At 44.7% G+C, this 24530-nt stretch overlaps 1 long non-coding RNA gene across 1 annotated transcript in view; it reads left to right on the top strand.

Moving 5' to 3' along the window:
- The window catches only part of LOC146855081 (uncharacterized), a 33547-nt gene that overhangs the window by 4987 nt on the left and 4030 nt on the right, over window positions 1–24530 (top strand). Inside the window, exon 2 of the long non-coding RNA XR_014980785.1 lies at window positions 7856–7921. This is a non-coding gene — a long non-coding RNA (uncharacterized LOC146855081). The remainder of the gene's footprint in view (window positions 1–7855; window positions 7922–24530) is intronic.

The raw sequence follows: 24530 nt of genomic DNA, 5'->3' as shown, positions 1-24530 counted from the left end.
TGGAGTCCTACAAAGAACCTACACTCTGTTTTCTGCTTCAACTCAGCGATGGAAGATTTTACTAAATCATGTACCTACCCTAACTCTAAGGCCATTAAGTGTAACTCGTTGGGAAAGCCGAATCGAAAGCGTGAAAGCGTTGTGCACCCAAACATCAGAAATGTATGATGCTTTAACAGAATTACATGATTCAAATGCAGTAGATGCAGGTATCTGGCACAAAGCATATTGTCTGTCTCAGCAAATTATGGACTTTACATTTCTGATAGCCCTTTCTGTATGGTATGACATTTTATAGCAAATCAATATTGTCAGCAAACAATTGCAGAGCAATAAAGTAGATGTAACAGCAGCAACCACTTTAATAGAGGGCACTATACATTTTTTGTCCTAATACAGAGAGAAAGGATATGAAGAATCAAAGACAAAAGCAAAACTATTAGCCACATCTCTTGAAGCAGACACTACCTTCAAAGAGACAAACAGACGGAAAAAAAGAGGATGTTTGATTATGAAAGTGTGGATGCAATGAATAACAACCCAGAGGAAACATTTAAGCGAGAATTTTTTTTCACCACGGTCGATGCAACTTTAACATCTTTAAAGGAATGTTTCCAGCAACAAAGTGATCACACAAAGTTGTGGGGATTTTTATATAATTTGAAATCTCTACCTGAAGGTCTTTCTGCTCATTGCAGGGATTTACATGTAGCCCTTACAGATGGCGACTCTTCTGATATTAATGCATCAGACCTAACTGAAGAAATAAAACATTTTCAATTCACTCTTCCTGATGGTAAAAATACTCCTCGTGAAGCATTGCAGTTTCTTCAAGACATGAGTATGCAAGATATCTTTCCTAATATTTGGGTGGCTTTGCGCATACTTTTAACTCTTCCAGTGACAGTAGCTAGTGGAGAGAGAAGTTTTTCTGAGTTAAAGTTAATTAAAACATATTTAAGATCCACAATGAAAGATGAAAGGCTATCATCTTTGGCAATCCTATCCATTGAAAATGATATTGCACAACATCTGGACTTATCCACATCAATATTGGCATTTGCAAAAATGAAAGCCCGTAAAGTTAAGTTTTCTTGAAATTTGCAAATTGTATTATACAAAATTAGCAGTTAGAAAATGTTAATAATTACATCAACAAGATATGTATCTTGTTTTAGGCTATAAAATAAAAGTTATATTTGACTGGTGGTGTCGTAATATCTGTTCCCCATCTAATCCCTATTTAATTTACATGATATTTCAGCATACATTTTATATACTCTAAAATGTATCCTGTATATATTTAATATGCGGTTGAGAAACCATTCAACTCAACACAAAAAATGTTTGCTTGAGGGGGCGCCTACAAAGATTGTCGCACAGGGCGCCACAATCTCTAAAGCCGGCCCTGGGCATAAGATTGTAAAAAAGTCTATTTCTCAACATTTGGTTCAAAATACCTAAATACTGAGACAGAAAAGAATGTCAGTCACTCACTCACCTTTGGATAAAAAAACAATGACGCAGAATGCCGTCAATTATTTTCATATATTTCTTATGGAAAATGTGATTCACGCATTTTCAGTCCTTCGCGTTTCAGTTGTTTTTAGTACAATGAGAACTATGGGCTGTTATGCAACAATTTTATTTCACAAACGGGTTTTAAGCGGCTCTATTGAAACCATTTTAATGACACACGTAGATAAACGTACTACTTTACAAGGCATATTTGTTTTAGAAAGAAAAGCATATCGATACCGGTGCGAAAGCGCACGCCAAAGAAAACATGTCATTCCAATCTTTCAACAACATGGTCTATAACTTAATAAAATGTTAAGGGAACATGTTACTAGCAACAGCAATGGAAAGAAAAAAACACCACTTGAACACAGGAATGGAATGGTGTTTAGTCAAATAAATATTACATAACAGTTGAATTATCTTGTAAAATGATGTTTGCATAATGCAAGATGAAGCATATTTTTCGGCAGTTTAGCCAATTTGCCAAAATGTGCCATGCATTCTAAATTTGACTGCTTCACAAACGTAATCTTCCATAGTGAAGTTTTTTATAAGCATTGGCAAAGCCAATTGGTTTGCCTTTTGTGTAGTTTTCCAAACATGTATTGCCATAGATCATATAAACAGGCACATATAGAGATAGCGGTGCAGTCATGTAGGGGCATATGTAAGAAGCCCATTTCCCGTTCGCAAACGGGCCGATTCTCATCCCAAAAGGCCCTCGCAACATAGGGAATCGCTAAATTTGCGATTCCTTATTTTGCAAAAGCATTTAAGGAATCGCAAATTGCGATTCCTTAAATGCGATGTAAAAAGCACCCAAGTTTTACGATTGCTCCTTATGAAATCGCAAATTACCACCAACTTCAAGTTGGTTGTAATTTGCGATGGTGTTAATTTGCGATTTCTTTGAAAAATGCACTTTTTGCCATGTGGCACACATACATGCCCTTAGGGCATGTATGTGTGCCACATGGGCACACATGCACATTTCAGGGGTGCAACAGGATGTCCTTTTGACACTCTGGCACCCTTGAAATTGCATTCTCAATTAGCGATTCTCTAATTGAGAATCGCAAATTGAGAATGTCTCCCTATTCATTCCTATGGGCCTCTGGGCCCATAGGAATGAATGGGGAGGTATTCCTTAATTGCGAATCACAATTTGCGATTCACAATTAAGGAATATGTAGCATTCTCAAAATTATTTGCAAATCCTACACACATAGCGTTTTGCGATTCTCAAATAGCGATTCGCAAAAAATCGCTATTTGAGAATCGCAAAAGAACATTTTGATACATATGGCCCTCCGACAATTGTAACACGAAGGCCAGCACGCTTATGGTTAGACTCACACACAGATATGCAAAGAGTGACCCATGTCACATAGACCCTGACATGCAGTTAAATATGCACACTGGCCAACCGGACATATTATCACATATTAATTGCTTATGCTGTGTTTTGTGCTGATCTAATGCTTCTTCAAAGAGTTAGAGGAAACAGGAAAGCAGAAAAGAGGTAATGAGAAAGCCATGTGAATGGAATGAACTTTTCAAAATGGAGTGGTAGTTGGTAGCTAACCTTAGGCATAACCAAAGCTAACCTTAGGCGTCTGATTGGCAAGACGAAAGCAGGTTAGGAATGGAAACAGCAGGAGAGGGAAGCAGAGAGCAGAAGAGCGTAAGACGTATAACTCAAGGAAGAGCAAACAGTGCAATCTGATGGAGAGTTAGGAAACTTGGTAGGCTGTTGGAGGGATACACGACTAAACCGAGGCACAACATCTACACTGATCAGCACATAGTAAAAGACACACATACAACAAACATACAGATATAAAGACGGTCACAAAAAAAGAGAAAGGTAAATGAATAGATAGATGATGGATGGAAGGATGCTTGACGAAATTACCCACTTTGTGCATGATCTAAAGTTTGGTGGTCATCAGGCATCTGGCAAAAATTGCCATATTCTTCATCTTTCTAGCTCTTGGTTCTTCCTTTAGACTGGAAAGCCCAGTGTGTCAGACAGTGCATACAAAGCCTGTTCTGCCATTTGAAAGACCACGTCAGCTGTAGCTCTACTGACTGACATTATAGGCCTAATTGCAATGTCTGCCTGAAACTGGTGGGGAAAGGAACCGCCCTACCTTAGGTCGGGTGTTTTGACTGCAGTATTACAATGCGTCTGCCCATATGGCCAGCAGCACAAGCTTCCATTGACAAATGGAGGTTTGTAAACATCCCTGCACTGTGTGGCAGCCACCTCATGGTGCCTGCCACACGGTGCAGGGATGTTTAGTCGGGCACCATAGGTGGTCCCCCTAAGCCCCATTGCAGAGGGCCAGTGGGGAAGGGAGCCTGTTAGAGGCCCCCAATGTCACATTCCGACAGCCTTTCCATGTTGGAAAGGCCAACATGGAATCGCTGTCGGAAACCGACATCATAATCCTGACAGCAGAGCCGCAGTCATTAAGTGATTATGCTGTCTGTCCAACTCACCAGCGGGCTCCTTGTGCCCCTTTGAACCACATCAGAACCCCCCCACAGGTTTAACTCTAACCACCGTCATCCTAATACGGGTGTTGGGCTGTTAACCTACCATGTTGGGCAGAAAGCCTCCGACCCCTGGTCGGAGGCTTTCCGCCCGACATCAGAATAAGGCCCTATGTTGGAAGGCCACTATGAGAAATTGGGTTATTGGTTGACTGAGATGTGAGCCCCAGTCAAGCAACAGCCACATTCTCTTGTAGGGTGAAGCACAAAAAGTCATCAAGTTATCCTGCGTTAAACCTTGGGTAGCTCGGCACAAAAAGCACTCGGGCCTAACTCAACGGTAGTGTGTAAAGTATTTATGCAGCATACAAACAATAATAACATGAAAACATAGCACAAGAAAAAATCCCAACCAATTTAGAAAGATAAAGTAATTTTTATTGAATTACTTGACACTAAAATAACAAAAATCCAATCAGTAGAACCGGAGTTATGAATTTGTAAAGTTTTTAGTAAAAAGTAGTGTCTAGTCTCGCAAGATGGGGTCAAATTCAAAAGATATGGCTCACCGCGGTCGGATACAAGAAGTGGATTTGGCCCGGTCAGCGCTTATCTTAGGACTTAGAAGAATTCTTGAGAAAAATGTTCAGAGAAGGTAAAGCTTAGCAGAGGGAGGCTGCATGAGGTGTCCGAAGAGGCATTCTCATTGCCTTATCACCTTGGGTCAAAGCTGCAGGGAAGATTTCTACGTTCGGACTAAGGGCCTGATTTAGATCTTGGTGGGACTCCTGTCGTCCCTCTGTGATGGTGGTTACAAGTACTCTGCTGAGCTGACAGAGTATTGCCTGCCTTATTTAGATGTGGGCTGGCTGAACCACCGTCCACATCAACAGAATGTTTGCCGTTGAATAAGTGGCACACCTCCGTCGACATGGCAGACTCCTCTGCTGGCTGACAGTACTCTGTATCGTCAGGCCAGCAAGATATCGCTGAGCCGATTTAGATTTCCCTGTTGTACTGGTATTGTCCTCGCGGCACATTCCTGACAGAGTGAGTCCTTGGGGGAATGTACACTGGTAGGAACTACTGATTAATATATCAATAAACATATGTGTTTCCTTCTAAAATATAAATAATGAAAGTGTTATGCCCCTTTTTTACATATGGCATTGCACACAGACAACAGGCACCACAAGCCCAACACCCATAACCACCACAAAAACATATATATTTTTATCAAAAAGCAATACAGGTGTGTTCATTATACTTTGATAAGTTGTAAAATGAGCACTAATGCATTACACATGAAATAAAATGCATGTGGGAGCAACGTAAAATACACTCAGCCAAAGCAATTGTCAATGCACAACTCTTAGTAAGACAAGTGTAAAAGATGCTTACCTTAGATCCTGGCGACAATGGAGTTGATTACCATTGTGGTCAAGCAGACTCAGCAAAGGAAGGACCTGGACAACGGGGTTCAAGATGGAAACGGAAGTGATAAACAGAAAAAAGGTAAATTTCGACCTCATTTTTTTTTATTCCCCCAACTCAAAGTAGGAGGTACCCCCGCCACAGTTGCTTCAACAGAAAGGCACATTGTGGTTTGCCTGGCAACAATCTTGGGTGGATTCTCACCTGCAGCCACTTCTGCCTATGATGCCATTGACGCAGGTGATAATTCCTGGCAGATTCAGCAGTACTCGGACAGTCTTTCATCCACAGACCTGCCAACATCTAAATTGAGAGGGCGGTGAAACCCTAAAAAGACTGATGGCACGACCAGATCCACCAATATCTAAATCAGTCCCTTAGTCTTTGAAATGGAAGTCGAAAATCTCCAGCAGGATGAGGCAGAACGTATTCCTCAGTTTGGTCGATTGGACATCTGGCCACCGTTAGCACCACAACCAAGGGTCCAGGACTGGTGGCACGCCTCTTGGGGGTTCAGGACTCACTCAGGCAGGGTCCAGGTGGGGTTTCATGGTGGTGGGAGCCTTTTATGTCCCTGTGGCTCTGAACAGAAGGCCAACAAACTATCCCTTGGAGACACTTCTGGTAGTCCTGGGTGCAGGTGAAGTTGTATGGCTCAACAGCAGCGCTGACCTCTGAGGGTTCCAGAGAGCAAATCAGTCCTTCTGGGTGCAGCAGCAGTCTGGCAGAGGGCTCAGCAGGTCACAGCAACAGGTAGTCCTCTGAAAGTCCTCCCGCAGGTCCAGTAGTAAACTGAAGAGTAGGTCTGAAGATCCTGTTTTTGTAACCTGCTTCCCTTCTTCTGGAAGGTGGGAAATGCTTCTGGAAAAGTTGTTCGAGGTGCATGGAATTTCCTGACTCCCCTGCCCTGGCTCCAACCATGCTGCAGGGAAAATGTGTGTGTGTGTGAAGGCAGAGCACAAGCTCTTTTGTGGTAAGTGGGGCTGTACTTAGCTCCGCCACCCCATCCCGTCAGCAGATGGCCTATTGAGGCTCAGCTAATGCCTCTAGTGTGTAACTTTCTGGGATGTATTCACAAAGTCTACCTGTCAGCTACACACAGTCATCTGACCTAAGTCAGGCTGCAGGCACAATTGGCTAAGGGCAGGAACATGCCAACTTTCTAAAAGTGGTGTTTTCAAAATTGTCGTGGACAATCCAACTTAACCAATAAAGAGGGTTTATCGTTACAATTTCATAGGTACCAAACATGACATAACTACCTGCTCCCAATTTAAAATTACAGCTTAGGAATCCCCAATGTTATCCTATGGGAAGTGTAGGACTCAAGGTAGTGAAAAACTCAGTGTTTCACTACCAGGATATGTAAAACTTAAATGTACATGTCCAGCCTTTTAATTTGATGTCACCCTGCCCCATGGGCTACCAAGGGTCTACCATAGAGGTGACTTTTATATAAAAACGGGGAGTTAACAGCTTGGCAAGAAGGGTTTAAATGACATTTGAACATGGCAGTTTAAAACTGTATTCAGGCTGCAATGGCATTCTTGGTACATGTTTTAAAGTGCTACTTAAGTGGGTTGTACAATAAATAGTGCAGGCCCACTGGTAGCATTTACTGTACAAGCCCTAGTATGATATACCACTCTAGAAAAGGGACTTATAAGTAAATTAAATATGCCAATTGACTATAAGCCAGTTAAACCATGGTAAACAGAGAGAGAACACACACTTTAACACTTTAACACTGGTTACTAGTGGTGAAGTGCACAGAGTCCTAAGGCCAACAAAAATGAATTCAGCAAAAAGTGGAGAGAAAAAGGTGAAAGGTCTTAGGGTGACCCTATAGATTATTATTCAATCCCACAATGCATAGAATGGTGGAGCAGGAAAGATTTTCAGTGCCTCCCAAGTACTAGGACAAGACTCAGTGGACTAGTGCATCCGTTCCTGAGATCTGTATATTATCCCATAACAGCAGGATGGAATCCTGTTAGGTACACTGAGCCTTTCATCCTTTTGAGTCCAATTAAATAAATACCATTATGTGGGTAACAATAAACATTTCTGATATGTCAGTGGCCCAAAGAGACCTCCTCTGAGTTAATTATACAATCTTGAAATATGTTTATGTCATGTAACATTTTCTAGAAATAAACTCCCGGTTTAGGGATTTCTTTATGCAAAATAAAATAAATGCAGAATGGTTCATCATGTCCGTCAAGGTATATGGTGGCTGTGCGGTGCCCTTGGTGGCACTACAGTTGACAGATAGCAAGAAAGAAAGATCAGTATTAATAGCAATCAAATACTTTACCTTTCCTTCATAAAATCACTTCACTGGGTAAAGAATGCTCACATATCAATGTCTGTCTAATCCTTGCCTTCTTTGTTTTCATAGGTTCTGGAAGGAGGAGTGTGAGGGGTGCTGCAGCATCTCCAAAATTGCCATGCTGAAGTTCAGACGGTGAATAGCAAATAATGATGCCTTTAAATGTTATCTTTTATCCTGTCAGAGTTGCCTTGCATTCAAAGACAGAGTTCAGATGTCAGGCTGTGTCTTCTGGCAAATTGCTACTGTTTCTTTGATTGATATTTACTTTCTTTCTCTGAGTGCAAAGTGAGAGTTGTTTGTTAAGTGAACTATGCAACAATCTTGCAGGGTACTGGGAGTGTGAAAGGATGTTATTTTTTTTAAAACACAATTTAAATATCGGTGCATTAACTGAACAAGTATTTCTGACTGCATCCGCAGTAAGAAAAGAACAATGGAAGCATGTTTTTGTAATTTGGAAGTGTGATGGAAATACAGATTTCAATAGGATCAACATTAATCAATACCCTTGGTTCAAATGAAATAGTTGCTGAACCCGATTTCCACACCTTGTCATTTGTGTACTGTAAGTTTTATCAGTAAAACTTTGTGTCCTCGCAATTCAAATGGAAAATGTCTGCCCATAAGTGACAGTGAGATACCGCTCCATGATTTAGGAATATATTTGTGACAATGTGTTAAAAGATTCACCACCAGCTATGTACTATGCCCTCATTACTCTATTGCTGGATGCATTTTCTACACTTGTTCTTTGAATAACACTTCGATATTTCACAATTCCTATGACTTCAACAATGTACCATTGATGACAGGACCCTCATTCCGAAAGTTGGTCCAGGACAACTGATTTTATTTTATATACTAGCATTTCACAGATGAAGCATTGCCATGTGCACCCACAGGTTGTATCAGTCCTGGATTTACTCTTTGCAAATCATCATCAGGTGCATTGATTTAATTTAAGCAAACAAAACGAGCAACTCCCAGAATGCACTGTTCTATCCAGCTACAACAATGATTGTTGGTTTCTGCTATTGGCATTGCCAATCCGGCACAGGTGTGTGGCCAACTTGGATTGCTACTTTTATACTTCCCAGATGGCCACAGTGTTGCTTTGAGATGCAATGTGCTAACTGTAGGAAATTGGGGTACTGGTTGGCGGGGTGAAACTCTACTTGAGCAGCAACCACAATTCTTGTCAGGCTGAAACACAAGCAAACCCCAAATTAACATGCGCTTAACTCTCTGGTAGCTTGACACAAACACAGTCAGGTTTAACTTAGATGGAATGTGTGAAGTATTTTTGCAGCACTTCAAACAGTAACAAAGTGAAAATAAAACACAGGGAAAAATCCCACACCAATTCAGATAAATAGAGTACTATCAGAGACATTATTTGAGACCAAAAATCGAAAATCCAATCAGTAGAACCAGAGATATGCAATTTTAAAGATGTTAGGGAAAATAGTGCCTAAATGCACAAAGAGGCAACTGTGGTTATCTGGTCACGCTGGACCAGGACAAAGTCAGGAATTCAGGCTGACCTTGATGGATCGGGGGCCAGATACAGGGACCATCTAGAGCCAACTGAATAAAGTACCTTAAATCCGGGTTGCAAAGCATTGCAAGATCACACGTGGAGGAGGTGTCATGCAGCAGCAGTTCCAATGGACTGCAGTCTACGATGCGAGACCTGCGTTGAGGATGCCTAATGCAAAGCAATCCCATGGAGCTGAGGGGCTGCAATCCTAGGTCCTGTGTCAAGGATTTGTCACGCAGAGGCAGTTCTGAGGAGTTGCAGGGCTGCGATGCGAGGTCCTGCATCAAGTTGTCTATCTGGCGAGTGTGTGTTTCGTGGCGCTCGTACCTGCCTGGGCTGTGCTGCTGCACCTGGGACTTAGACGCTGTCTGTCTTCCCTGCCGCCGAATAGAGACCACCGGCCGCAGTTGGGGGAGACTACAGCTCCAAGGGTGCTTTGCGGCACCACGTCACTTCCCTGCTGCATCGCGCCCGGAGGCGCTGAAAAAGGAGAGGCTCCCTCGGTGGAGCGGGGGCTGTTGTCTATCTGGCGAGTGTGTGTTTCGTGGCGCTCGTACCTGCCTGGGCTGTGCTGCTGCACCTGGGACTTAGACGCTGTCTGTCTTCCCTGCCGCCGAATAGAGACCACCGGCCGCAGTTGGGGGAGACTACAGCTCCAAGGGTGCTTTGCGGCACCACGTCACATCCCTGCTGCATCGCGCCCGGAGGCGCTGAAAAAGGAGAGGCTCCCTCGGTGGAGCTGGGGCTGTTGTCTATCTGGCGAGTGTGTGTTTCGTGGCGCTCGTACCTGCCTGGGCTGTGCTGCTGCACCTGGGACTTAGACGCTGTCTGTCTTCCCAGCCGCGGAATAGAGACCACCGGCCGCAGTTGGGGGAGACTATAGCTCCAAGGGTGCTTTGCGGCACCACGTCACTTACCTGCTGCATCATGCCCGGAGGCGCTGAAAAAGGAGAGGCTTCCTCCGCGTCGCGGGACGCGCGCGGGTGTCGCCGGGAAAAGCCCTGGACAAGGGCGTGGCCGTCTGTGGCCGTCAGGGGCCGAAAGAGGATGGGACGGGCCACCCCCCTTCATCGGCGATCCTGGATGTATACCTTTGATGTGAGATACTATCATTTCCCCTGAGATCTCATTACGAAACTGTTAATAAGCTTGTGCCGCTTTGTTATGATACATTCTCATCCACATGTGTATGTGATATTCCTTGCCATATATTGTGCGACTTAGGCCCATCTGCTGTTGATATTGACGTGGTTGTAGTTATAATATACACGACACGTCTAAAAATGGCAACTTCTTTAAGGTCTGGGAGAAAGATCGTACAGGATAGTGTAGGGGGTACAGTATCTGGGACTCTAGATCACTTTATCTCCAGAGCAGTTTGTGTTCTTGAGCACGAAATTATCCTCACCGAAAAAAGATTGTCTCTGAACTTAACGGCAAAGAGATCCTCCCTGGGTAAAATAATGTCTGTTGCTTCCCCTGAGTGCTTGCCGATTCGAACCGAATCTGACCTGGCGTTAAGTACCGAGATTGTGGGGTCGGATATAACTAACCACAGCACCCTGGATACTACCCCCGATAGTATATCCATCTTAGAGAACAGACCTCTCATTGTGAAACATAGAATTATTCCTCCACTGCCCCTTGTAAAAATACCACCGGATGTTACCTTGGAAAAGGGGAGTATGACCCAGTCTACAGTTGGAAAAAGAAAACGTGCGGGAGGGATTAACAAGGGTAAACGCGCTAAAGTGTCTAAACCCGACTTTCCTCCTAAGTTAACCCCCCCCTAGTCCACTGTAATATACCCCCAGTCAACCCCAGCCCTATGTTTAACAAGACCATACCCTGCCAGTCTTGTGTTAACCCATCCACCAATGGCTTTTTGGAAACTCTCGAACAATTGTTAAAATCACTTTTGTTACCAATACTTGAGAGAGTTAAGCAACTTAGTACAAATATAGGGAAATTGGAAAGTATTGTGCTTGCCAACACGGCCATTTTGGAACAAACCCTAGAGCCCCATCCTGGCCTTGGGACTACATCACTCCCTGGTACTGCCGCAAAAGTAAAGATTGTTTCGAATGGTACTATCCACCCTACACTGTCTAGTAAACCCCCTAATTGCTCTATACCCTCCGTATCTAAAGAGCCTGCAAACACTTCTGCTTTGGACCCCGTAAGGGAAGATGCCCATACACAAATCGGAGTTGGTAGGAAGAAGTTGGCTACAAATGACTCTAATTCTGAGCCCAACATAAGAGGGATTACTGTCCCCCAGAGTGATGGTTCGCTCTCCAAACTCCCATGTATTAACCTACCTCCCGAGTCATCACCTTATACGGCAATCCTGGCAGGCGTCCCAAGGATTCCACATGATAAGACAGAGTCCCATAGAGAGCTTAAGAATAAGGTTATACATTGTCTTAATGGCAATAGGCCTCTCCCTCCCAACCTGCGCGCAGAAATTTTGTTGGTACGAAGGGTGAGCTGGTTAGGCACCAAACCTAAGGATGTGGAGGGTGATTGTATAATTATCAATTTTAGGGACCCTGAAGTAGTGAGGCACATATGTTGCCACCCTAATACTCAGAGTTCCAGAGGAATACTTACTTTTGACTTGTGGTATTTTTACTCTACCGCCCTCTGTGGCACACATCATGCTCAGCCAGTTGGGTGGGAAAGGGTTTACAGAGGCCAACAAGGTCCATCTAGACATGACTTCCACCTCCCTTTGTATAATTGTTTCGGACCACTGAGCAGCATGGAAGGGGTGGATTGACTGGCTTACAATAATATAGGCCTTGCTTGTGTAAATAAAAATGGGTATGGAAGTATTACCAGGACGGGGAAAGTAACCTGTAGTTGTTTTACGGGGGGACTCATAGGAGCTGGTGGTGAGCGATTAAATACTGCACCTTCTCTATCCCTCGTGCCCCGTAGTGAACCAGATTCTCCCTTGTTAGTCCTCGATTTCTCTGAGAGATCACAGGGTAGAAACTATCTCTGCCCTTTGCCCGCTGATCTAGTCGCAGCTCCTTATGTTAGTGTGGCTCGACTTGACAAGGTAAATCATATGCGCTTAGAACTTAGCCCCGGCGAGCCAGAGCGTTCAGTTCCCGGCAAGACCGATAATCATACTGCCCCCCAGGTTTTGTCCTCGGACCAATCGCCTGCTGACAGTGACCACCATTTCTTCACCTTGGTCTCATGGAATATAGCTGGCCCAAGGAGTAAAACCTCAATAGATGAGTGGTCTACATGGGTGGACAAATATGATATTCTGGTTTTCCAGGAAACGTGGGCAGTGGACCCGGTTTATTCACCCGGCTTCATCAACTTTTATAAAGCAGCTACTAGAGGGGCAAAGGGCCGACCCTCGGGAGGTCTTAGTATTTGGGTCAGGCAAACCCTTAAGTGCAGACCCTCTGAATTGGTTGTAGACAGCCCAGATCTCCTAATATTACTGCTGCACCTCCATGATAGTCCAGATATTATGATTATGAATGTTTACAATAGAGGTCAACCAGGAGGGCACGGCACTAATACTTTTTTACAACTAGATGGGTTTCTGGAAACAGTTAACCCCGGCATTAATGTAATAATTGTTGGGGATTTGAACTGTTGTTTTGAGCCTTTGAATACTACCGGGGATTCACTCACGATGGAAGTGGATGTTCTTTGGAACATCCCTCTTCTCGATCTTCCACCCATCAAGAAGTGGACCGAATCTGCCATCCAGTGGATGAGTCTGTGTTTGGGGCATGGCTTTAGGGCGGCAAACGGACGGACCGACTCAGACAAAATGGGTAGCGACACTTTTGTTGACGGTCTTCGCCACAGCAGAATTGATTATGCTCTCATCAAAGTGGAGTTCTGGTCTACCCTAAGAGATATGGTGATTTTAGATCGCCCTGAGAGTGACCATAACCCCCTCGTTCTAAGTTTTCTGCTCTGTGCTGATCACCGAAGCAACGAACAAACCGAGATAGTCACCGCAGACGCCTTCCTCACCAATAATCAACGGAGAGTGCGCTGGGAAAGGGTAGCTATTGACACTGAAGCATTAGCCGAAATCAGCACACAAGTTACTGGCGCTCTGGAAGCCTTGCACTCCCTCCCATCCCAAGAAGCTGTTAATAGGAAGACTACCCAAATTCATGACACTCTATTTTTGGGCCTAAAAACCTATTTCTCCAAACCCAGTAAACCAAAGAAACAAACTCAACCAAAGCGCAATCACTGGTACAACAAATTGTGCCGAGAGACTTACGGCAAATTGAAATCCGCAATACAATCTAAACATATGGCCAATATTAGATCAGCTAGGTGTAATTACCGTAAGGCCAAAACTATGGCCAAACAAGAATGGGACAATGACCATTGGCAAGACCTTTTAGTCGCCAGGAAACTTAAAAATTTGACCAAGTTCTGGCATATTGTGAAGTGGGGTAATTCCCCGAATTGGCAGGTCCCCTCTAATCATGTTGTTCCTGAGATATGGGTGGAGCATTTTGAGTCCCAGTTCTCTGGTACTAACTTGACTGATGAGACAATCCCCCAAATTTCTCTGGATATGTCTACCACCCAAAAGTTTTCGTTTGACTGTAGAGAAGTTGAGATGGCTTTAAGAAAGATACCCAGTGGAAAGCCCCGGGTATTGATTGTGTCCCGGCGGATCTTTTCAAATTTGATCAAAGCAGCTGGGTACCCTATATCGCCTTCTTGGCTACCGCTATAGCAAAGGGGGCGGTTATCCCCGAATCATGGAAAGGTGCCGAGATATTGCCCATCTATAAGAAGGGTGATCGCTCGAGCCCAGGGAACTATCGCCCGATCAGTCTAATCGACTCGATCCAAAAAATCATTGCCAGGATGATTCTGGCAAGAATTCAGTTATGGATTGAGCAGGAGGACATTTTATCGCCGCTACAGGCTGGGTTCAGATCCCGCATTAGCACCATTGACCAGGTCCTCAGGTTCCAATTGATCGTCTGGAAAACGGTCTATTTAGGTGGTGGCACATTATATGCCGCCTTTGTCGACCTTAGGTCAGCATTTGACCTAGTTCGCAGGACTAAACTATGGGGGGTACTAGATGGGCTAGGGATGCCCGCTGATCTCTTGAATATTGTGATTAGGTTGCACGATGAAAACTTTGCCCAAGTCCGATGGGGGAACCAAGGGCAGGTCACAGACAGATTTAAAGTAACACGGGGTGTCAGGCAAGGGTGCGTCCTAGCGCCAACTCTTTTTTTGCTATTTATAAATAGAGTTGTGCAGTATTTTTCATCCATTTCAACTGACGCCCCTTCCCTGGGTGGTAACAAGCTCCCGCTGCTCATGTTTGCTGATGACACCCTTTTATTGTCTCAGACACAGGTGGGGTTACAGGCGGCCTTGAACAAGTTTGACACTTTCTGTCTCGATCATGATCTGCAAGTAAATGTTTCTAAAACCAAGTATATGGTTTTTAATAAAGGAAGACGTGTGGCAGGTCATGTTACGATGAATAATGAAAAGTTAGAACATACAAACGTTATGACCTATTTGGGGATTTTCCTAGAAAGTAAACTGAGCTGGAAGCCCCAAATTGACATTTTATCCCTCAAGTTTGCCCAGCTTTCAGGGTGTTTGGTGAAAGAACAGAGACTGTCACAGACCTAAAGGATAGGTCCAGCAATAAAGATTTATAACTCCAGGATTAGTTCGGCGATTCTTTATGGTGCGGAACTATCTCCTTTGGTCAAGGTGCAAAACAAATTTTTGAAGAACCTTACGGGTCTCCCCAGTTCAAGCCCCGTGAAACCATTATTATTGGATCTTGGCTGTCACTCAATTGATGATATTGCCCGGTTCAAACCCTTGGCCCTATGGTGAAGATTGTGGACTACTCCGGAATTATCCCCTTATGCTAAGGCCTTCCTGGATGTTCGTTCTATCCTGGGTTCTGGAAATATAGCATGATTTAAGCAAGTTAGATTGCTTCTGGAATCTATGGGCTTGGGAAACCTGTGGTCTGACCCTGCTGACAACCCTTTTCCTCCCAATAAATTATTTAAAAGTTTATATTGGTCACAGTTACACCAGAAACAGTCCAACCAAATCTTGACAACGTCACTGACCGGCAAGTTCCTTGAGTGTAAAAGTGACCCACTACTAGAAGATTACTGGGATATTATTAGCAGGTCCAGCGACAGGAAACTTTACCACCAGCTAAGGGTTGGTTCCCTACCCACCAGATTGTTTACCAAAAATTGGAAGGGGGGGGTGACCGAATCCTGTCGTTGGTGTATTGATTGCAGGGAATCGGTTGGTCATATATTTTTTGAATGCCCGGCCTATGCAGCCCCTCGGGCGAAATGGCTTAAACCCATTTGCCGCAACTGGGGCACTAGGGTGGGGTTTGTGGCCCTAAGAATTTTAAGATATGACACTAGCGAACCCATTGTAATTGCTGTGGCCAAATTTCTAGGATGGGTTTGGATTATTAGAAATAGTATTTAATGGTAACCATGTGATGTGTTTTTATCTAGTTTTTATTCCTGTAATGATTTTACCCTTTTTGTATATTTATGGAACTTTTTTTATATTGTACTGTCTTTTATGATGAATTTAATCGAAATAAAGACAAATTGAATTGAGTATACATCTCACAGCAGAGGTTCCAAGGAGTTGCAGCACAGCAGCAGAGTAGCAGCTCTTTTTGCAGCAGAGCAGTCCTATTGAGTCTTCCACAGGTTTAGTGGTGTAGTGAAGATCTGGGTATGAGGGTCCACTATTTATCCTTGGTACCATCTTTGAAGTAGGAGAAGTGTCTGGATGTTTCCAGCCCCAGAGCCAGAGGTGTTTAGAAATTCCTTCCTCCCTGCCCTGGCCCGTCTTGCATTGGGGCACAAAAGACTAGTGTCAAACCCTTTGAGATGTGCAAGTGTGGTAGGTGACACCTCAATCCCCCTAACCAATCATGCCATCCTGGCAGTCAGGTTTAACTTAGAGGGAATGTGTTAAGTATGTATGCAGCACACAAACAGCAATAAAGTGAAAGCACAAAACTCGAAAAATTGCAAACCAATTTAGAGCAGAGAAAGAGGAAAGAGTAGCCAGGGCCGGCTTTAGGGCAGTGCGACTGGTGCGTCCGTATTGGGCGCTGACCTGTGAAGGGGGCGCTGACATCATGGGGGCGATGTGTTTAGCAATAACTTGTGATTGGAGGGATGAGGGGCACGTTTGCCCGTTGGTAGTGAGAGAATCAGAGAAAGCGGTCATTGGGAAGGGGGCACCAAAAATGATTGTCGCATTGGGCTCCACCATCGCTAAAGCCGGCCCTGAGAGTAGGTTGAGTCTTGCAGGGGGTCATTCCTGTAGTGCAAAGAGGTGGTCATCGCTGGAGCTTTGCCTTCATTCGTAGTCACAGATGGTCACTGTTGGCACGAAGTGTAGGTGTTGTGTTGCTGGTCGTTGCAGATGGTAAGCTTTCCAATGGCAAAGCCAGTGGGGGCACGTCAGTCAGAAAGATGATGATCTGCCCAACCCGAAATAGAGTTGGTAGATCAAGGGTTTGGCGGACAGGATATTTGGTCATGGTTGTGACAGAGAACCTTGTGAGCTAAACTATAAATTGACCCCTATTGCAAGTGAATTATAGCCTATGGCACTTGGAATATGGTGGCAGGTCCTTATCTTCCATTAATGCTGCAGAGAGGAGATCACTGAACCCTGATTATTTCTGTATTTCACTGTTCAAACAACAACCGGTGTGGGAGGAGCTATTTTCTCGCTTGCACTAGGGCCCAAGACAAACTGGCCATGCGGCTGTATAGTGGACAGGATATCCACCACACTTTGATGGAGTATCTTATCCTCTAAACTCTCATAAGTGAGAGATCAAGTAACAAATGAAACAACAATAGTAGACACCTGTGTAACAGATGTATGTTACTGTAGTTGTTTATGCAAGAAATTGGCTAAGATGTTGAAACTTGTGACATCAACCAAGGTCATGTAACTCTAAGCTGCATAAAGTACAAGGAACTTGCAGCTCACCTCACACCTAAACAAATTCAATGCAGAATCCATACCAGAAGTCCTAGGTACTCTTTGACATCTCATTGGACAATTCAATATAAAAAAGGTGAGATAAGAGCAATATTGAAATCATGCAGAATACGGATGAGAATATATTGACGCTGATTCATGATACAAAAACATAACCATTACCAATCAATCTACTATGAGAGAGCCTTGGGCACTGAAAAAAAACTTCCATAGCAACAGGACAAGGTTGGATTAGAACAGAACATATTGAAACCTATTCACAAATTTGAATGTATCTACCTGTCTAATTTTCCACTTATGCTTTGTAGTACATTTACTACTTGTGGCTTCTCACCATTTCAGAGTTTAACTTTACTACAAAGGGGCCAATTCCGATCCGGGTCGGAAAGCTCACCGACCGAGACAGATCCGGAGTGTTTTCCGACCGAGCCGGAGTCCTGCAGTCCGACCGAGCGAGTACGATGCAGTCTTATGCTGCCGGACTCGGTTCGGTCGGACATGGGCTCTCATTGACTGAATGGGTACGTCTCGCACAAGGGCGCCCCCTACAGTGCGTACACCTCGGTGCCATCCGCACCATACATGCCTGTGTTGGGGCAGGCCCCCCCACAACCCCCCCATATGTACGCACCATACCCCCACCCCCGTATGTACGCACCGTACCCCCACCACCCCCGTATGTATGCACCGTACCCCCACCACCCCCCGTATGTACGCACCATACCCCCACCACCCCCCGTATGTACGCACTGTACCCCAAACCCCTGTATGTTGGGGGTACGGTGCGTATATACGGGGGGTGGGGGTACGGTGCGTACATACGGGGGTGGCGGTATGGTGCATACATACGGGGGTGGTGGGGGTACGGTGCATACATACGGGGGTGGGGGTACGGTGCGGGGGAGTTGTGGGGGGGCCTGTATGACTGGGGAATCAGCTTTTACGGCTGTTTTTGGCTCCCATAAAAAAAGAGCCGTTCGGCGTGCCATAGGGACGGATTGTACTTGCTGGGCCGTAAAACGCTGCTTACATCCGTACGGACGGCGTGTACAGGCTGTTCCGGATCTGATTCGTAGGGTTTTTTTACCCGTATGGTCTTTTGTACGATTTGTACGTAGAAAACGCTCCGTACGACGATTCGTAGGGCCTTTTTACCGGATCAGAATCGACACCATAATAAAACAAAATTAAAAATATTACATAGCTAAGGGAATAAAATTAATATTCACACTCCAACAATTGCAAAAGTAAAGAATTTGTTGGATAGTGGGAGGATAAAAATTACTATTCCTACTCCAGTGAGTGCAACAGTAGGGAAAGCGTTGGATTGCGTACGGGTAAAAATTACTATTCCCACTCCAGTGAGTGCAACCGTAGCGAAAGCGTTGGATAGCGTAGGGGTAAAATTTACTATTCCCACTCCAATGAGTGCAACAGTAGGGAAAGCGTTGAATAGCGTAGGGGTAAAAATTACTATTCCCACTCCAGTGAGTGCAACAGTAGGGAAAGCGTTGGATAGCGTAGGGGTAAAAATTACTATTCCCTCTCCAGAGAGTGCAACAGTAGGGAAAATGTTGGATAGCGGGCGAGTAAAAATTACTATTCCCACTCCAGAGGGTGCAACAGTAGGGAAAGTGTTGGATAGTGTAGGGGTAAAATCTACTATTCCCACTCCAGAGAGTGCAATAGTAGGGAAAACGTTGGATAGCGAGAGGGTAACAGTTACTGTTCCCACTCCAGAGGGTGCAACAGTAGGGAAGCGTTGGATAGCGTTGGGGTAAAAATTACTATTCCCACTCCAATGAGTGCAACAATAGGGAAGGCGTTGGCTAGCGTAAGGGTAAAAATTACTATTCCCACTCCAGTGAGTGCAACAGTAGGGAAAGCGTTGGATAGCGTAGGGGTAAAAATTACTATTTCCACTCTAGAAAGTTCAAAAGTAGGGAAAGTAATGATTTAATATTTAAATAAGAATATATTAATTATCAATACCAATTAAAAATTAATTACAATTAATTACCAATCACAAAATATGTAATAATTAATTAATTATAAATACCAACACATCTTTATTGATTTAAAATTAATTACCTATTAATAATTAATTGCAGCCCAATTAATTTTCAATAACAAAAATGTAATAATAGAAAAAGACCAATAATAATTAATTAACAATTAATTATTTATCAATACACAAAAATAATTTCAATAATTATTTAATTAGAATTACATTACTTCCCACTCTATTCCCCTATTACCCACAACTCACTCCAAATAATACATTAATACAATGAAGATAATTATCAATTAAACAATTAATTAAAATTAATTACCAATTAATAAAAAATAATTAATAATTAAGTAACAATTAATTATCAATACATATAAATAGAAATAAATATTTACTTAATTACAATTAAATTGCTTCCCACCCTATTCCCCTATAAACCCACTACCCGCTAAAGAACTAAAACGCAAAATTAAATTAAAAATGATTAATAATTCATAAAAATGTATTTTTAATTTACTATAATTAAATTACTTCCCACCCTATTCCCCTATAAACCCACAACCCACTACGGAATTAAATTACGCAACAATTAAATAACATAAAATTCATTACTTTAAAAAAATTCAACATACATTGAAAAAATAATATATAATTTTAACACATATACTAGCATACATAACACACAAAAAAAAATCGATATTATGGAAAACTATATTTCTAAATTCGATATTATGGAAATCGATATTTCTTACCTCAAATTTTGTTTATACAACTATATTTTGGGAATTCGATATTCTGGCCTCTCTATATTTCGATATTCTGGACAGTCGATATTTCAAATACGATATTTTGGGTGTTTACCGCCTAGGTAGTCGGTGGAGCCACCCAGTGTGTGTTGGAATACATTTGGCTTTCCAATGTGTGAGAATGTTTTGTGTGGCAGTGCCCAGCGCAAGCGCGATCTGTTTTCCCCTCCTGGACTTCAAGGGATTGGTGAGTGGGTTAGGAACCCCCAACAGTACATACTCCGGGAGCCGAGGAAGCTCCGTATCTAAATACTTGTCGATTTCGTCGAGAACCTGGGTCCAGTAGGGGGTCAGATATTCACAATCCCATAACAGGTGGACAAGTGTGCCAACCCTCGCATCCTCTCCAGCAGTCTGGGTTATGTGCGCTGTCAAATTGGTGCATCCGCTCGAGGGTGTAATACCAATAGTACGCTAGCTTAGTAAAAGTTTCAGTAAGACCTATATGAGTCGCGGTATGACGCACCCTATAACAGATCCCTTCCCATTCCTTGCTGGTGAGATCACGACCTAAATCCCTTTCCCATCGGGCCCGACCAGCATGAAAGGAATGAGTGTAGTGAGAGAGAAGCATTCTGTAGAGGTCTGAAATTAGCTTCTTGTCCGAATAGCGTGTGATCAGCCATCTCTCATACTGGGTGAGATGCCTATGGGCCTGTGACTGATTCTCAGGGTGGGAGGCCCAGTGCCACAGCTGCAAATAGTGCAAGCGCTCAGATTCGGGGAGACTGTAGTGTATGCACAGCTGTGCAAAGGGCACAACACTGTCTGCATCGTACAGAGTGCCTAGCGCACGGCAACCTGTAGTCCTCCAAAGAGGGAAGGAGTGCTCCCCCACCCCCGGGCCAAAATCAGGATTGCCAAAGAGAGGCATGAGCAGAGAAGAGAAAGTCTTCAGCCCGTGTCTTCTGTTCATCTGATCCCAAACCATCAAAGTTGGACGAGTCACATGGGAAGCAAAAAGGTTGGGAGGATGATGAGACTTTCGAAGGAAGGGGATCTTCATCAGGGAAGTGCCTGCTATCACGCGGTCCTGAAAGAGCCAGTGTTTCTCAGACTCCGTCTGGCTCCACTCCACTAAGTGATGCAGCTGCCCGGCTTTAAAGTAAAGCGCGAGATCTGGGATCCCCAGCCCCCCTTCATTAGGAGGGAGAAAGCTGACCAGCCACTTCATCCTCGGCTTACGACCTTGCCAGATAAATTGAGAGAGTTCTAATTGCATCCTCTGGAGCCAGCCGTTGGGCGGCATTAGGGGAAGCATTTGGAAGAGGTAGAGGAGTTTGGGGAAAATCGTCATTTTGACTGCTGCTATGCACCCCAAGCAAGAGATGGGGCAGTGTTTCCAGCGCCGCAGGTCCGCGCCAATGTGAGAGTGTAAGATGCTGTAGTTAACTGACCTCATTGCTGGTAGTGTAGGAACCAGCCGGATTCCTAGATAAGGGATCGTGTCAGTGGACCACTGTAAGGAATGGCGAGCCTGCAGTGTCGCCAGCGTCTGAGGCGATAGGGAAAGGTTCAGAGCAGTGGACTTTGTAATGTTAACTTTAAACCTGGACGCCTTCCCAAAGGAGTCTAGCTCCTCCAGAAAGTTGCCCGGAGCCGGTGCAGGGTCTGTCAGGGTGACCAGGACATCGTCTGCATACAAGCTGATGGTGTGAGTGTCTCCGCCGAAACAGATGACCGTAATCAATGGATGTTCCCGCACTCTTTGCGCCAGAGGCTCCATGTATAGGGCAAAGAGCAGGGGTGAGAGCGGGCACCCCTGCCTAGTGCCTCTGTGGATGCTAAAGGGGGTAGATGTATGACCATTTACCCGAACTACCGCCGAGGGGCTGCAGTAGCAATTTAGGATACGGGTCCTCATCTTCTCCCGAAGGCCAAACCGAATCAACACTTGCTCCAAGTAGGGCCAGTGCACATGATCGAATGCCTTTTTGGCGTCAATAGTCAGAAGCATGTATTCTCCCGGGATGCGAGAGGCTTTTTCAATGAGATGGAGAACCAGCTTCGTGTTATCACTGGTCTGCCTTTGGGGTATAAAACCTGCCTGATCCGGGTAGATTATACCAGGCATAAAGGGGGCCAGACGAGCCGCCAGGATACTGGTATAGTGCTTGAGGTCAATACTTAAAAGGGAAATGGGCCTATATGCCCCGCAAAGTGTCTTATTTTTGCCGGACTTAAGAATGACCACTATTGCCGCCTCTAGCATAAAGGGAGGGATCGCCCACGAAGGAGCAAAGGAATTGAAAAGGCGTGTAAGAAGAGGAGCGAGTGTGGAACAAAATTGTTTATAGAAAGCCGCCGAGTAGCCATCCGGGCACAGAGATTTGGCCTGTTTTAAGCAAGAGATGGCCGAGATAACTTCTTCCGTACGAATCTCCTTCTCTATGTATTCAGCCTGAGCCTATGACAGGCTGGGAAGAGTAATCTGATCTAGATACGCATCTAGATCTTTCCCCTCTAGGTGCTGGGTATCATACAGTTGTGCATAGAAGTCATGGAACGTCTCGGCTATATCAAAGTCTTCCGTGTGCAAGTGGCCTACCTGACCTTTGATTTCCTGAACACCTTCACCAACCGGGTTTCCCGCAGTTTGTGCGCTATCATCCGGCCGCACTCGTCCCCGACGACATAAAAAGAGTGTCGCAGACATAACGCTGCATATTCAGCTTTATCGCAATCTATGGTAGCCAACTGCGACCTAGCTGCCTTCAATTGGAGCCATATGTGCGGGGCCCCAGTTAGTCGGTGGATCAGTTCTAGCTCACGAACTCTCTGGGTGAGGTCATCTCTCTTGCGTTTGCGTTTCACATTGTCTGCAGAGGAGATGGCAATAATTGATCCCCTGACCACTGCTTTCAGAGCTTCCCATCTAGTGGAGATTGACGTGTCAGAGTTGTCATTATGGGATAGGTAGTCATTGAGTGTGCGTTGAATCTGGGTCACGGTGTCCGCCTGATGCAGGAGTGAGTCACGAAAGTGCCACAGCCGATTAGGGTGCTGGACAGGGGGCAACATCATAGTAAGCACTACAGGGGCATGGTCCGATAAAGCGGCAACTAGGATGTCTGAGGAGATAGTGATGTCTCTAATAGCCTTAGTGCCTAGGAAATAGTCCAGCCTAGCGTAAGTCTTGTGTGCATAATAAGAATATTCCCTGGAGTGTCGGTTATAATGTCTCCACAGGTCTCTCAAACCCAGGTCACCTAACCAAGCAAGCCCTGGGCGGGAGATAGCACATACCTGGCCATAGCGTTACACTGACCTGTCCAGCTCATTATTAAGGACTAAATTGAGGTCCCCTCCCAGGAGCAGCCTGCGTTCAGAAGTGGCTGTGGCTTTGTGTAGTGCTTCGTGGGAAATCGCTCCTGTCCTTTGTTAGGGTAATAAATGGAACCTATAATCAGTGTGTGTCCCCCAATCAGAAACTGATAGGTGAGAAGTCTGCCTTTGATTTCAGCCTCCTTCAGTACTACTTTTCCCTGAAAAGCCCTTGAAATCAAAATCGCCACCCCAGCCAATTTAGCAGAACCAGAGGAAAAGAATTGTATCGGGAAAGCATGTGACCGGAGTTTATGACAATCTTTAGCCAGCAGATGCGTTTCCTGCAATAAGCATATGTCAGCCCCTGAGCTCTCCAGGTAAGCCAAAATTGCCCTGCGTTTGATGGGATGATTGAGCCCCCATACATTAAGTGTGAGGACTTTAAGACTGTGAGGAGGAATCTATGGCGGGAATACAGGGCTTGGAAAAACGCGCGTAGCCTAGGGCAGGGGAGAATGCACAGCGGCAGCAGCAGAGGATGACTAGAGGGCGCCTGTTGCCAATTCAGGAAGTCGATCCCAGCAATGGTAGGAGAACAATGGGGAGCGAGGGAGGGCGAAAAAAGAGAGACAGCCCCTGTAAAAGAGAAAGAAAACCCCGGCACAACAGGTGCCAAAACAAATCAAAAGTGTTGGTGACAGTCCGTCTTCCGCGGAAGATCAGAGTAAACATCTACATGGGAATTAAGTGGCCAATCGCATCCCCTGTCCCCCCTCCAGACCACCCAAGGAGCAGAAATGCTATGAAAGAGATATCTGGCTCAGGCCTATGACGAGGACTGTGACCTAGCAAGAGTCACTGGTAATGCCTCCAGAGCGTCCTGCTGTCCCTTTGCGATCTCATCGGGGTCTGGACACCACGGGTGGTTGGGGTGGCATCTGCATCGCTGCTTCCTCCATCGTGGCTGAATATCGCCTGGCCCCTGGTCCTGTGTGTCGCTGCTGTCCTCCTCGTCTGGTATCTTAATCCCCAGAATCCAACTGGCTTCCGACAGGGAGC

This window comes from Triturus cristatus, chromosome 4_1 (assembly GCF_964204655.1).
Source record: "Triturus cristatus chromosome 4_1, aTriCri1.1, whole genome shotgun sequence".
In the NCBI taxonomy this organism is placed as follows: domain Eukaryota; kingdom Metazoa; phylum Chordata; class Amphibia; order Caudata; family Salamandridae; genus Triturus; species Triturus cristatus.
The sequence above is the reverse complement of the archived record's forward strand: the minus strand, read 5'-3'. Positions and strand labels throughout refer to the sequence as shown.